Raw genomic sequence first — 16,065 nt, 5'->3', positions numbered from 1 at the left:
ACTATATTAATTATTGTGAAAAAGGACTAAGAAGGAGTTTATTGAGGATTTGGATTTTATAGCAATAACTATTAAAATAAAATGCAAAATCAGAAAGAAAGCTAGGGAACCATTAGTCGAGGTTGATGGAAGTCCTAGGCTGTGATAGCCAAAGGTTTGTTATACTGTATAAGATGGGATGTTATGTTTGGAAAACATGTGTAAAAAACAATAAAAAATATTTTAAAATGAAAAAATTGGGAAGGAACAAAGCAGATTGCACAACAATTCTAGCAACATTTGACAGGAGGAGGTGGGAGAAGAAAATAGAGGAGCAAAAACTACTCAAACGGCTCACTGGTAGCTTTGCCAGTGCTGAAAATTGTTCCTTGAATTTTTGGTAAAAAACAGGGCAGATCCACACTTAAGGGACATACAAAACACATTTAAAGCACAGGACTTCCCACCAAGAATTGTGGGAACTGTAGTTTGTTAAGGGTGCTAAGGATTGGTTGGGCAAGGCTGGTATAGAAGATGGGAGACTAGAAGAAGCCATTTTAATTCACCCCTCCAGATGATTCCCCCACTTTGGATGAAGAAGTGAGCAGGCAGGAGTCATCCTGTGTCCCCAAAACATTGGGAGAAATGCAGTGCAGAAACACAGCACCACAATCTGCATTTGGCTTCATTTCACTTTAACCTAACAGTCAGCATCAGAAGCTGTTCCTGGGGGTCACTCCTGGACAAATCACCAGGCCTGCTTTAACATTTCAGCAGAGTGAGGGGGGGAGGAATGAAAAATAAAGTCCCATATTTAAATGCAGCATATAATAGATGAGCTTTTGCTTCCCCAGACCATTTGAGATTAAAAATCCATGACATTAAGAACTTTAACTGCAGGTGGTTGGGAGGAAATTATTTTTATTCAGCTCTCTGCAAAAAAAAAAAAAAAAAAAAAAAAGGCTTATCGTCTGAGGATGAGGATTTATGGAAGAACTGGTCCCTAGTGATATCAAGCAAACAGAGCACTGGCAGATACTAAATCCTGCTGTATAAATAATCTCCCTAAACCCGAGTCTCTGAAATCCAACAGTGGAGGAACAATGTCTCCATCCCTGGTGCTCTATATGAAATAGTTTGATGAAGGACAGAGTCACATGAGGCACACACAAAGGAACGGGGGACTCTTGCAAGTGGGGGAGGACACAAAGCCTGCAGAATCCTGGTTGGTCCATGCACACAGAGAGAGTTGCACACTTGTAGCCAACATAGCAAACTGCCACAACCAGAAGATACTGGAGATTTGCTCATGGGCAGACTGAGGCATTTTGCTGCCTGTCGCAAAGGACAAGACGGTGACCCCACTCCACATCCAGAAACTGACTTGGCTGGCAGCTGAATGTGACTTCTGCGCTGGCAATGGCTGGCACAGCATCCTCCTCCACCATAGCAGAGGGCCAGCAGACAAGTGAAGCAGCCAGGCTTAGGGGTTTCAGGAAGAGATCCAAGAGGTTGCTGCCACACCCTGGCATCTGCCGCCTGAAGCAGCTGTCTCACTCGGCCTAATGGGCCAGACCACTGCTTTCAGCTGATGAGAAAATAAAAACCTGGTCTGCACTGCACTCAGGATCTGCTAAAGCAGTAATACAGTTGCACACTCCCTCCCTCCCTCTCCCCGCCCCAAGCTGGACCAAGAATTTCTTGGACACAATTACACACACAGAGTGATCACATGGTCCAGTTCTTCACAAACTATTTACCATCTAAAGCACTCCATACTTAATCTTAAATATCTCAGGAAACCACTCCTCACCTCTCAGCATTATTTTTTATTTGTAAAACTATTTATATACCACTATTCATTTTTTAAAACTGAGCAAAGGTTGACAACAATTGTACATAAAATGATACCAGCCCTGGATTTAGGGTGGTGAGGTCAGCTCCCCCGCACAGGGTGCCAAGGCGACGGGGCAGAAAATGGAGAGGATCCATTTGGGGGCGCCAAATTTTGGCCTTGCTCAGGGTGCCATAGTACCAAAGATTACCAAAGTCTGCCCTGACCATACAATAAAAACCATATTAAAAAGTTAAAAACAGAAATCAGCCCACTATTTTGGAAAGATGTATTCTTAATTGCTCGCATAAGCCTAATGGAACAGAAAAGTTTTCAACAGGCATTTAGAAATTGGCACAAGTTTTGCTGATCTCTCTTGTCAAGAGTATCACCAACCTGGGGAACAATCAATGACATTCCTGCAGCAGATCTCAGGGACTGAGCTGCAATTCAAGAGTTCAGGAGGTCCCTGAGGTCCCTGGACCTATGTTGCTCTGGACTTTGTAAATTAATACAAGGACCTAGAACCTGGCACGCTGTCACCTTAATTTTCCTGCACCACCACGGTCACTTTCCTGCCACACCCTTGCAGGTCCGGCAGTTGTCCTCAAAGGCACCACCTGTCACCTCGTGTCTACAAGGACCAACCCAGGGCTTGTGATTGTCCTCACAGGCCAGGTTCCAGGTGTTGCTATTATTACTGTACAGTGGTACCCCGCAAGACGAACGCCTCGCGAGACGAAAAACTCGCAAAACGAAAGGTTTTTTCGTTTTCGAGTTGCCTCGCAAGACGAATTTCCCTATGGGCTTGCTTCGCAAAACGAAGCTTGCCCCGGGGACAGCGGGTCTTCTCTTCGCGCTGCCCCCGGACCTCTTTTGAAGCAAGGGTTTGCGGGGAGATCGCTTCTCCCGGTGCTCCGAAGCGGGGTGGGGGGCGGGAACACCTTCTGAAGGCTGGCGGGGGGCAAAAGTCTTTGTCCCCCCTGCCTGCCTTCCCAGGGGCTTTTAAATCGCCCCGGACAGCGGAGAAGTCCTCCGCTGTCCCGGGGCGATTTTAAAATGCCGCCCGCCAGCATTTTAAGATCGCCCGGACAGCGGAGAAGTCCTCCGCTGTCCTGGGGTTTTTTAAAATGCTGGGGGTGGGAAGAAAAGCCCTTGTCCCCCCCCCCCCCCAGCCTTCAGAAGAGGTCCGGGGACAGACTGTCCCCGGACCTGGCCTGAAGGCGGTTTCCCTAGGAACGCATTAATTGATTTTCAATGCATTCCTATGGGAAACCGTGCATCGCAAGACGAAAAACCCGCAAGACGAAGAGACTTGCGGAACGAATTAATTTCGTCTTGCGAGGCACCACTGTATTGTAAAAATCCCTTAACCACCTGGGAAGAGTTTACTTGTGAGAAAGCCTTCCACTTGACCCCTTTGATCTGCAGGTCTCTTACAGGTGCCACATAATACTCATTCTGCGCTTGTAAAAGAAGAAGATATTTTAACATGGGGCACCTACACTTCGGAACTCCCGGCCTATTGACATCAGGCAGACACCTTCACTGTACTCTTTACAGCCTAAGCAAAAAAGATTTTTGTTTAGACATGTAGAATGTTGCCATGTGTTTTAAATGGCTTTTAGCTCATCAATTTTAATTATTTTCTGAATGTTTTAAATAGCTGTTTTTAACGGCTTTTACTGATAATTTTAGCGTTTTGTTCTTTGTGTAAACTGCTTTGTGTTGGTTTGTTTTTACAAACAAGCAGTATATCTATTTTATGAACTAAAATTAAAAATGCAAGCTGTAAGGCTGGAGCTCCCAAAGTGAGCTGGTCTCCCTCTGAGGGGATCCTGCCATGCTGAGCTCAGAAGCAGCAGCAGGAAAAAGCTCTCCTCACTTTAATGGGAGTAACACCTCATTCACTCAGGTCCATTTACTTCTATGCAAACTAAATGCACACAGCCTCGTCTTCTGCGCCAAAATGCAGCTCAAGCAATGCTATCCTTTCCCAGGAGTCCATTAATCTTAATAGCTTTTTTGGGTTGAAATCATTACTTCTAATTAGATCAACTGTTAGCGGATGGTTCCAGTTATACCAAACAGGGGACAACTGAGATACATGGTTCCAAGAGAGATTCTGTACAGAGAAAGATTTACTGTAATCCCAAAGAGCTAAAAACCACCTCCGTGTAAGCATATATAAAAGAAGGGCATTCAGGGAAGTCACTGGACATCACTTGAATTTCATTTCATTTTTTTTAATGTCTTCCAACAGAGAGAGAGAGAGAAATTAGTTTCAGCTATACCAAGCTTGTTATAATAATAATAATAATAATAATAATAATAATAATACAGATTTAAAATAAAATCTACACGGCCCAGGACCTCAGGACCTTAAGGTCTCCCCATTCTAGCCCCTGGAGAAATATGTACATTTGTATTTTGATCCAGGTCATGTGCTGCATTTCTTTGTTTTAAGCTAACCAAACACCCTGAGACAGGATTGAGATTTTAGCTGTGAAATATTTCAAGCACCGAAATAAAATAAATGCATTAATTATTTAGCTTTGCTTTATTGACCTATCTATAAATCTTTTCTGTGACTGGAGAATTTACAATCAGCAATGTTAACAGAATCCCTTTGCTTTCTATTTGCCATCCAATATACCACAGTTCTGCTCCCTTGGACCCTAATACATCAAGTTGTTCTACATAATTAAATCCATGTCCCTAAGTTGACTGTCATGAAGTAGCAGAGGGGAAATAGTCTTAAACCTGCCCCATCTTATTGCCCCATTTATTATTGGTTGTTAGCCACCCTGAGCCCGGTCTTGGCTGGGGAGGGCGGGATATAAATAAATTATTATTATTATTATTATTATTATTATTATTATTATTATTATTTATACTCAAAACCTGTTTTCCCTTAAAGGTAGGATATAAGTCAATTTGGTACCTAGTCCACACTTCTCCAAATTTTGTAATGCCGTTCTTCAACAACAAAAAGTATATGTGTGAAAATAGCTTGCAAATGTGCATATTAGGCAAAATTGTGATAATATATGAAATGTGGATGAAGAAGTGTTCAAGCTGGAAAATGCGGAATCAGAATTCTGATTTCTCCATGCCTATTACCAGTGACACAATACTTTTAAATGTGTGTGCATGTGTTTAGCTTTTTGTTTTTCAAAGAAGTGGCCAAGGCATAAGAAAGACACACAGTTATTTCCCAATTCTCTTTTGTGAGGAACTAATTCAAAAAACATATTTCCTAATGGAGACATTCTATGCAAACTGCTGTGCCCAGGGGTGATGCTGTCAACAGATGCCAAACTCTCTGAGCATTTATTTGGACTTGTTTTTGTTAACCCTCCAAAGTGGAGTGTGAAAAGACAGAAGACCAGGACCTGCTATTTGCATCTTCCTAAACGGGAACGCTGGCCCTGACCACATGTGTCACTTGCTTACACCATTTGTCATGGGCCTTGAGGAGCCATCATGGAGGGGCTGCTCAGATCAGGACAAAGGGTGGGGGGGGTGCCCAAAGAGGTGGCAGCTGAAAACTCTGGAGAGGAATGAGGATGAGGATGCTTTTATAGAATTTATATACCACCCTTTGCCTGCAGGTCTCAGGGCAGTTCATAGGATAAAACCAGCCTATAAAACCACAAAGGACAGTTAAAACAACAACAACCCAATAACACACACACACACACACACACACACACACACACACACACACCCTGCAAAAAAAATATATCTGCATTGCCTGCAGCAGATGGGGCAAGTCACATCAGGACACTGAGAAACATCAGAGGGAGAAGCTACAGGTGAGGAGTCCAGTCCCAGGAAGGGACCCAGTGAGTGGTCACTCTGCCAACCCACACCAATGGTCTCAACATCCAGTCCCCTTGCACCTACCCCACTTTCAGCCCCTTCACTGCCTTTTATGCAGCCGCAGCCTCTGCCTCCGTCAGCTTCTGCTGGCAAAGCCTCCAGCCACCCAGGAGCTTCCGTTGTCTGCTGGATCAGGCGAATGGCCCATCTAGTCCAGAATCTTGTTCTCCCAGTGGCCAATGGGAAACCCACAAACCAGACCTGAGCACAAGAGCATGCTCCCCCTCCTGCAGTTTCCAGCAACTGGCCTTCAGAACCATTTACTGCATCTGACTGTGGACTTAATCATACGGGTAGACCAGGCCACTGAGCCTTGAATGGGACAATTATAAGCCCATTTACTATGTCATGGTACCTGTTTCATGACTCTTGTGGTGATTCCTTGGCCTGGCTGGCCACAGAATCCTTGGCGCTAGGGAGGAAGGGAGGAGAGGGCTCTCGGGGGCTCTGCCCTGCCCCCGCAGGGGGAAGCGCCAATGCTTCTGAATACCAGTTGTTTGAGCAGAGGGGCCTCTTGTGCTCGGATCCTGCTTGCTGGCTTCCCACAGGTTATCTGCTTGGCCACTGAGAGAACAGGATGTTGGACTAGATGGGTCATGGACCTGATCCGGTATGGTTCTTCTCATGTTCCCTCTTCGCTCTGCCTATGGTAGCAAATAACCTCATAAGCCAACCTTTCTGTCTTTCCCAGAAAAGCCCCGTTTGGCACACTTAAGTGACTTATGGATGCAAGCCTGTGATTATAACAGGAAATAAATGGAGACCAAGAAGAAGGAATATTTGGATTCCATGCACATTCTGCCTCTGACCTAAAGGTTGCTGTAATAAAATGTCTGCCACTAGATATCAGGTGCTATTTAAAAACTAACAAATTGCCTGTCATTGTGATGGGAAATGTGGGCGGGTGGGGAGGGGGGGGGAGAAGTTATTGCATATTGTAAAGACTCCTTGGGGTGGAGAGCACAAGAAACCACCTCGTGCCGAGTGAGAACATCGGTCCATGGAGCTCAGTACTGTTTATGTTGAAGAGCAGCAGCTGCCCAGGGTCTCGGGCAAGATTCTCTCCCAGCCTGGGACCTTCCGCATGAAAACCATAAAACTCCTCTTCTATCACAGAAGTCAAGGAGACAGACATGGGAGCTTCTGGGTGATCTCCTGTTAGGTACTGACCAGATGCAGACCTGCTGAGCTCCATCACATGCCATTAAGCCTCGGCCTGGGTCCTTGATATGTCAACCATTGCACAGCCAGTCTATCTCTGTCCCCTCCAGCAGTACTTCCCTGCACTGCCCATATTCTCTTCCAAAGCACACACATTTATCAACAGCAGCTAGCCATGAAAGCACCAGCTTGGGTAATCCTTCTCCCATCCTAGGTCATCCCTGCTGCTTCCAAGCCATACTGCCTCATGTCAAATAGGGAGGTGGGGAACCAATGCCTAAGGTATCCTTTTTGCTTACCTACTTACAAAATGCTCTCTTAGATGATGCTCACCCTTCCCCCTCAGGCCACATGCCCACTGGAGTCTTCTTCACATGCAAGTGAAAATCAAAGCAATCTTTAGGTATCAGAGGGTTGTCTCTAATGGAGTGTCTACACCCATGTAGACACATGTCTGGAGAAGGACCATTTGGCTCAGGGATAGCATGCATGATTTGCCTGCAGAAGGTCCCAGATTCCATCCCTGGCTAGAAGAATCAGGTAGCTGGTGATGGGGAAAGAACCCTGAGATCCCCCTGGAGAGTCAGTGCCAGTCAGAGTAGACAGAGCTAGACAGACAATAGGAAGTGGCCTGACTCCAAGTCAGGCTATGCTGTTACAATGAAATTTTCCCAAGAAAGAAAAAATCACCATTGATTTATTAATCACTTTCTGCACAATAGTCAAGGCAATGCACAATAAAAAGATCCAAGCTGAATTTGAGCTAAATTTATGCCTGCACCCAGATCCAAGCTACACTGATGTCTTCATCCAGGAAGGGCTCTTCTTTGGAAAAGCCAGGCAGGGGTTCAGATCCACCACAACACACACTTCCCACAGGAATGCTTCTGGAGCTATTCCCATGAACAAGAGAGTCTAGAAGCAAGTCTGTCCCAAACACTTAATGCTGAAGGTGGAAATTCCAAATGGCAAACATGACACCACCTGATGCTGAGATTTTGCCCCAAACTGAAAGCTGACTGTGGAATCCAAATTCAGCCAGTAGACTTTATGCATTGGTTTGTCACTTTGAGATGAGAAACCAAGTTCATGACACAATTTCTCTTGCGGGATTCTCACACGGCGACAAGTCCCAGCCTGAGGCAAACCATTGAAAATTGGCACACAGTAAACAAGGTGGCATCAGAATCCTTTGGCTGGACACAGATTTTCAGAAAACCAAGTTCCTTGTGCTTGCCACTTCACTTCATAGTGAGTGAGGAAAGTAAAGCAAATCCTGCAGAATTACAGTGGTACCTCGCAAGACGAATGCCTCGCAAGACGGAAAACTCGCAAAACGAAAGGGTTTTCCGTTTTTTTGAGTTGCTTCGCAAGACGATTTTCCCTATGGGCTTGCTTCGCAAGACGGAAACGTCTTGCAAGTTTGTTTCCTTTTTCTTAAAACCGTTAATACAGTTGCGACTTGACTTTGAGGAGCAACTCATAGCACGCGGTGTGGTAGTCTTTTTTGAGGTTTTTGAGGACTTTGGTGATTTTTGAAGCTTTTCCAAAGCTTTTCCGACACCGTGCTTCGCAAGACGAAAAAAACCGCAAGACGAAAAAACTTGCGGAACGAATTAATTTTGTCTTGCGAGGCACCACTGTAATTCAAGCACACACATCCTGATTCCACAAAGGCAGCTTTTTCCTCAGTAGGTTAATCTTAAGTGTCACTGAATGCAAGTCCAAGCTAAGGGGTTGTCCTTCACCAGCCTCCTGGTCAGGTAACAGGATGTTTTTGAGTGGGACCCAAGCTCTGCTCCGTTCTGTGGTGGCTGCCCATGAGGCTTTTAAAATGATAGGTTCACAAATAAGAGTTTTGTTTTGTTTTTAAGAAGGAGATTAGCAAAATGTTCAAGCAAAAGGGGAAAGGGGAAAGATGCAGCTGTAGCAAAAATCCATCACAAACACATTTTAGGGTCAACCCTGTTTTGATAGAGAGGCCATTTCTTGGGGTTAGGATGGAGAGATGGGTTTTCTCACAACTCAGTAAAACTAGAATTGAGTTACTTAATAGTTTGAGGTGTGAAACCAGGAGACAGGAGGCACAGAGAACCACAAGGAGGAGGCAGTTGAGGAAGGGGCATCATGGCAAATCAGTGGTGTTGCTAAGGCTGAGCTTTGGAGCCCAGTCCCAAGTGTTCCCTGGTGGGCAATGCATTTGGGAGAAACTGATTTGGGCTGAAGATCTGGGTTCCTTTGTATGGTGCTAATTTGAGGGAATAAATTAGCAGAAGATGACTAAGGGGGGCAGGGAACAGGGAGAATTGATTTGATGTGGAGCAAGATCTGTTGGGAAATTAATTGGGGGTAAGATGCATTAAAGAGGAACTGATTTGGGGTGACCTGTGGTGGGGTGCAAATTAAATTTAAAAAATAATGGAGAGATTTGGGTGGGAAATTAGCTGGCTTGCCTTCTGTGACTTATAAATTCTAATTTTCATGCATGTGTGTGACAATGGGCTCACGCACCAAATCTTCTAAGTACCTAGCAATGTTCCTGTGTCAGACACACCACTTAATACACCCCTGCAAAGAGTTACTTCCACCAGCTGTCCTAATTGTTCCAGTGTCTTGCAGTCTTATCTTCAGAGATTTAAGAGTATGAAGGTCTTTAAAAGAAGGAGCTAAGAAAACAATGGGTCAACTAAAGTGCCTTAATTGCATGAAGCATTTCAAGCGCACACGCATATATAAACTTCCCATTAGGAAACTGCACACCATAAAATGAATTGTACAGTACAAGTCAAATTAAGATATTGCGACATTGTGTTGCATTTGGAAAGTGTAAAGGCTGCAGGGACAAATGCTACAGAAAATGTTACTGTTGCAACATGTGGGTGCTATTGAAAAACTATGTTTACTTGTTTTCTCAATCAGCTCCTAATCAAAATGAGAAGATATGGAATTTAGGAAGCTGCCTTCTATCATTTCAGACTCTTTCTCCACCTAGCCCAGTATTGCCTTCTCTGACTGGCAGCAGCTCCCCAGGGTCTCAGGCAGAGAAGAATCTTCCCTGTGGCTCCTTCTTCCGAATGTTACAGGGGCTAAGGGGAGCCAGGAAGTTCCTATTCCACGTCTTGCACAAGCAACACATTCACTAGGCGGTCTTAAGAGAAGGACATCTCCCTTTGCCCTCCACGCCAGGCCTGCAAAGAAGGGAGTTTGCAATCCTGACTTGGAGGGAGAGTTTGCCATTTTGGATGAAAAGAGGAACCTCCAATTTGTGCTAAAGACGAAGTAACTCAGTGAATCAGAGATCAAGAGGGAGGGAGAGAAAGGAAACAGGAAAGCACAAGTCTCAATCACACCTTGGTAAACCATGACTTGATATTATGCATGAGCCTGCAGCCTGTTCCTGCTCAGGAGGAAATCAGGGCCTATGCCCTGCACCACTTCACCCATCATGTGGGGAAGCAGCATTTCTTCCTATGGATATATATTTTAATGTGCCTTAACCAAATAAGCATTCCCTAAGGCATACACACATATTTTGATACCAAAATATTGAATTTTACATTAAAGTTAAGAGCACATATTACAAATATGATAAATGGAACATCCCTGAAACCTTGCTGATGGCAAGCTCTGTTCAACCCTTTCTCCAGAAGCTATCATACCAGCTCACGCTCAGATCAGCCGGCCTAGGCTGCCCCCTGCCCAGCATGTGCAGACAGGGACTCTTCCTTGAAAGCAAGAAAGTGATCCTTATACAGGCAAGTTCTATCACAGCCTGCCAGCCCAAGCCTAACTGTGACAGCACTGCTGGGCTCATGGTATGGCCACCAGAACAGGTTTGTAGATAGCCACTTGCCTAGTTGTAAAAATTGCCTCCAAGGAGCAAGTCAGAAATTACATATACTGTAAAACAAGACAATCTGTAATAAAAATACATCAGCCTTCAAAAAAGAAAGAAGAAAAAAAAGAAATTACATATACATATGTGTGTGCATCTGGTGTGCGTTTTTTTGTCCCTTTTCCTTTAAAGGTACAAAATGACTAACAATGTGGCGGGGGGGAGATTGTCTAGGTAACATTTAGTCTGGGCTACTAGGTTTTATAGATTTATTTGTGAGGCTGGACGCGGGTGGCGCTGTGGGTTAAACCACAGAGCCTAGGACTTGCCGATCAGAAGGTCGGTCGTTCGAATCCCCGCGACGGGGTGAGCTCCCATTGCTCGGTCCCTGCTCCTGCCAACCTAGCAGTTCAAAAGCACATCAAAGTGCAAGTAGATAAATAGGTACCGCTCCAGCGGGAAGATAAACGGCGTTTCCGTGCGCTGCTCTGGTTCGCCAGAAGCGGCTTAGTCATGCTGGCCACATGACCCAGAAGCTGTACACCGGCTCCCTCGGCCAGTAAAGCGAGATGAGCGCCGCAACCCCAGAGTCGGTCACGACTGAACCTAATGGTCAGGGGTCCCTTTACCTTTACCTTTACTAGAGTATAGTTTGTGAAACATCTCGTACAAAATTCTCCCAATATACACATTTTCGTATGAAATTTTTAGTATGCAATTATGCCTAACAGTAATATGTATGTTACATATGCATTTTGAGGCACACTTTGCCTAACTCTATGCATTTTTGCACACATTACTTGGTGGAAGAACAGCACTGCAAAATTCGGAGAAGTGGAAATTTCAAACGATGGCTTTGTTTTGGTTCTTGTATCATTTTGCAAAGTATGAATCAAATAGATCCACCTTTAAATGTGAACTGAATCACATTTCTCCCACACCCATAGCCTCAGTAGCATGAAAGAGTACAGTAACCAGTTTACACACCACATCTCTTCCCAGCCAGCCCAGCAGTCAATCTCTTCCCAGCCAGCCCAGCTGCTGCTTTAATTGCTGGTGGCCCATTGCACGAGGCTAGAAGACCAACTTGGCACACACACACCCCCCCCAGCAGCTGTGCAACCACAACTCCTATCAGCCACAGCCGACATGGTGAAAGACGATGGGCGCTTCAGTCCAGCAACACCCAGAGGTCCACATTGCCCACCCCCATGAGGCTAAGCTGAGACAGCCCCCCAGCCCCAAGCTTGCATCCCAAGCCCCAAGAGCAAATCCGCAACATCTTCACAGCAACATTATGAAAGGAGAAACTGAGCAAACCCTCCAATCGGAACTGCATGTAAAGCCCTTCACAAAACTGCAGCTAAGAATGGCATCCCAGGGGCAAACTATTTACCTCCCCCACAACATGGGGAAAACCTTAATCCATGTTACAATTTACCCCCATCCCATTTTTATTTATTTTTATGTAGTCAGATAAAAGTAAAATGTAACTGAACACAATAATAAATAATCAAATATTTCATGCATTTCACTGGGAAGACTTATCAAAACAGAGCATCAAGTCTGAGAGCATTCAGTCACCTTCTGTTTACCATCTTCACAAGGACACCAGAGAAAAAGGATAATAGGCCTTGCACTGAAGGAGAAGAGTATCGGCAATAAGCAAATTCCAAACTGGAAGAGTTAGAAATTCTGAAGTGTCACATAATGGGAAAGGGGGGGGGATCTGTTAGTGTTCTTTTTATATATGTAACTAATAAAGTCAAAACCAATGTCCAGCAAATGTTCCTCTTTTTGCTGCATCCCAAACCCAAGTCTGCATCTCAGTGAACCCCCAAAACCAGACCATCTGGTAACAGAGCTTGAGCAAGGCTTCCTTTCAGGCGCTTCCAATGCTTTTTACGTTTCTAAAGCCATCCTTCTTCCAAGAAGCTCAGGCTCAGAGAATGTGATTGCTTCAAGTTCTGAGCTTTGTGGCTGAGTGAGGATTTGAACCCAGGTCTCCCTTGTCCAGCAAAGGAAATAAAAGGCCGGGGAGGGGGGGTTGTGACAGAAAAATGCACATTATGTAGACATCATGACACAGGATAAATCATCCTGTGTGTTAGAGGAAAGACTAAGAAGAACTCGATAGAGTGAGGTATATTGGTAACCAGAGCGATTTTCAGAGACCACCACCACAAGGCCTGTGGATGTTTGCTCAGAGGTCCCACCATGTTCAATGGGGCCTATAATTTCTGTCATCACTGCTGCATTCTGGATTGAAAGCAGAGTCAGGCCCTGGACACCCTCCAAAGGCAGCCCCACTGACCCTCTGCAGTCCAACTCTGCAGGTCTTATAAACCCAGCCTTCCATCCGCGCCATGCACAGCAAGTGCTGAGCCCACCCACACCCACATCAGGCACGGGGCAACCTCAGGCTCTGCCACAGATGCCAACCAGCTGTGGCAAGCTGGTCTCCCAAAGCCCACACCTCCACAGGCAGGATTCAGCATTGCTACAATCTGCATAAGGGGGTGGTTTGGGGGTGGGTTGCTTTTTTAGTGCACACTTTCTCACTGGGGCACACAGAGCACATTGCCCAACCTCCCTTGACACATTAACACCAGAGGACCCCTCTCCATGTTACAAATGCTGCCAGTAGGTGGGGAGCACCAAGCACAATAATTTCATTAATGCAGCAATTCAAATATTCTGGTCTGTGTCCCAATTTCGGTGTTTAAGGGCTGGATGAGGGAGGGGAACCCACTCCTCCCCCACCCCTCTTCCAGTGCTAACATCTGAGAGAATTATCCAAGCAGAATAAAGGTGGGGGGTGAATAGAGAGAAGAAAACCAGGTTATAATTTGTCACGCTGTTTACCCCAAGAAAGATGAAGCGGAGAATTTTTAATTGAGTAGCTTCTCCCTCCAGACCTCATTACGGAGGGGAGGAAATAACTCGATCAAAAGCTTCAATTCAGTTGTTACACCGGAGGCATATATCCATATATATGGAAAACTCAGGGAAAGAGAGAAGGGGAGAGATATGCTGAATTTCCCTGGTTTTCCTTCTTCCATCTTTCCAACTTGACTAAAACAAATCTACTGCCAAGCCATCAGCATTGCGCACCTGGGAGCAAGATACAAGGTCAGAACACATGTGGGATATCTGGACATGTAGAAGGTCAGAATGTGGTCGGAGGAGGATTTGGAGGATTGTCCCATGCAGGTGTCATTACTCAATTTTGGACTCTGGACCAAACAATCGTCCAGCCCCCTCCTGTACCCCACATACCCTTGGGGGGGGGCGCCTGGCCTTCTGCCCTGACATCCAGTTTCATTTTACACCTGCCAATCCTGTGTATCAAGAAGACCATGCTGGAGACACAAATCCTGGGGGGGCAGATGTGTCAGTCCGGCTAAGCAAGAAATCATATGCATCTGAGCTCACCCTGTGATCAATCTGCTAATCTTTCAGATGCCACAGGACTTCTGTCACACGGATTAAATCACAGAACAGGGTTTTTAATAAATAAATAAATAAATAAAATTCAGTGTTGAAAGATAGATGACGGAGGACACATCACAAGGAATGACAGCGAAGACAGGTTGACCCGGAACAAAGCAAAGAGACTTGGGGGGGGGGGTCTTAAAGGAAGGTTCTGCTCTCCTTGCCTCTTTTCTGGATGGAGACTGTTCTCCCTCTCCTGTGCGCCCGGCATGAGGGAGATCAGCCAGCCATGGCTTGGCTAGCAAATCTCTCTCTCCCTCTCTGCAAGTCCCACAATAGCAGAGAAGAAAAAAGATGCCATGGTTGTGCCAGGAGGAGAAAATCTCCCTGCTTAGTCTCCATGTCTCCTTGCAAACCAGACATTCACAGCCCAAACCTCCCCTGCATACAGGCACAACTGTTCATTCCTCTGAGCCCCAAGCCATAGCAACAGATTGGCCAGCCTAGTGGGTGGGTGGGGGGCATTGCCTTGCCCTCGTCACCCACATCTTGGCAGAAAATGCTTAATAAAACAAAAACACACCAAGGAAATACCCAAAGGCACTGGGTCTGTGATACCTCTAAGTGCTCTGCTCCCCCCCCCCCATAAATGTGTGCTTTTCAGTGGAGGGGGGAAAGAAGAAAAGTGGATAACATCTCCCCCCCTCCAAAGCCCCTGCAGTACACTTGCATGGTTTCTCATGCACTTTGCTCTGTCTGCCCCCAAATCACCTGCACTGCTTTAAAATAAATAATAATAACAACAATAAATACCTAGTGAGATAAGGCTATATGACTTCTGACATACAAGTCCACACTCTCCTCCCAGTAGGGAAGGGAACTGTGGGTGGAGGGTGGGTTTCTTTGGGGGGGGGGGAGGGATGCGCAGAGATGGAAAGAGAGAGCAGGCAGGAAGGGTGGCAAATAGGAATGCAGAGCCCTAGCAAAAACAGCATCCTGCATTGCACTGCCAAAAGTTGAGCGGGGGAGGGGTATGAAGGGGGGGCACAGGTGTGTCCTCTGAGGGCATTACCCCCCCCCCGCCGCCAAATGCAGAGAGGGGAGGAGGAGGCGCACTATTCCTTGGACATCATCATCCCACCCTGTGCAAAAAGAGTGTGTCTGCATCCCCCTCCCGATCCAAGAAGCGTAGCCTGCAAGGCTCCGGGTTTCTGCGCCTCTAGCTATGGCTCGATCGCCCCCTCCCCTGACTTTCGAGAATAAAGGAGCCCCCGGGAGCGGGCGGCATCCATGCAGAAAACACCCACCTCTGCTAAGGATGCACAGGAGAGCTGGCAGCCTAAAAGCCCTTTGCGCCCATCCCCATCCTCTTGAGGGCTGGGGCTTTGTCTCGCTCGCCCGCCCGCCCGCCCTGGGGGGCACAGCCCAGCCTGGCGCGCGCCCCTTCCTTACCTGGCCAGCGCAGGGCGGGGAGGATTTGTCCTCCCCCGAGGAAGGAACTGGACTCCTTGCAGGCGGCCTGGGGAAGAAGAGCAGCAGCAGCAGCAGCAGGAGGAGGAGGAGGAGGAGGAAGGGGGGAGAGTCTGGAGGAGGAGGAGGAGGAGGAGGAGGAGGAGAGCAGCCGCCGCCGCCGCCGCCGCAGCTGCCCGGGCTCTTTTGTACGGCTCCTTCTCCTGCTTCCCAGCCACACACGGAGACTACTAATTAACCCGGGAAGCTGAGTGCGCCGAGCGCGCCCGGGAACCTGCATGGAGCTGGCAGGGAGCGGCCGCCCGGCGAGGCCAAGGCAGACGGGGAAGGTTGCAAGGCAGACTGCTCCTGCCCGGGGAGGCTTGGCTGGAGCAGGCCTGGCGGAGCTCCTGGCAAGGGGCTTGGCGCGGAAGCTGGCCTTCGAGGGTAGACTGCCCCTGCATGGGAGGTTCTGCCAAAGGAGTCC

The 16,065-nt window shown here is 46.7% G+C and overlaps 1 protein-coding gene across 5 annotated transcripts in view; it reads right to left on the bottom strand.

The window, feature by feature from the left end:
• The window catches only part of APBA2 (amyloid beta precursor protein binding family A member 2), a 106,003-nt gene extending 90,249 nt beyond the window's left edge, over nucleotides 1–15,754 (bottom strand). For 3 of the 5 annotated variants that reach the window (XM_080980723.1, XM_080980722.1, XM_080980726.1), the window contains exon 1: nucleotides 15,582–15,754. The gene's annotated coding sequence lies outside the window, so the exon portion shown is untranslated. Of the gene's footprint in view, nucleotides 1–14,942; nucleotides 14,963–15,436; nucleotides 15,525–15,581 lie in introns of those variants that run through there. The other 2 variants (XM_080980724.1, XM_080980725.1) reach the window with 2 other exon arrangements.
• Between the last annotated feature and the right edge of the window lie 311 nt (nucleotides 15,755–16,065).

Source organism: Podarcis pityusensis (genome assembly GCF_964106645.2).
Source record: "Podarcis pityusensis genome assembly, chromosome: 14".
Taxonomy (NCBI): domain Eukaryota; kingdom Metazoa; phylum Chordata; class Lepidosauria; order Squamata; family Lacertidae; genus Podarcis; species Podarcis pityusensis.
The sequence above is the reverse complement of the archived record's forward strand: the minus strand, read 5'-3'. Positions and strand labels throughout refer to the sequence as shown.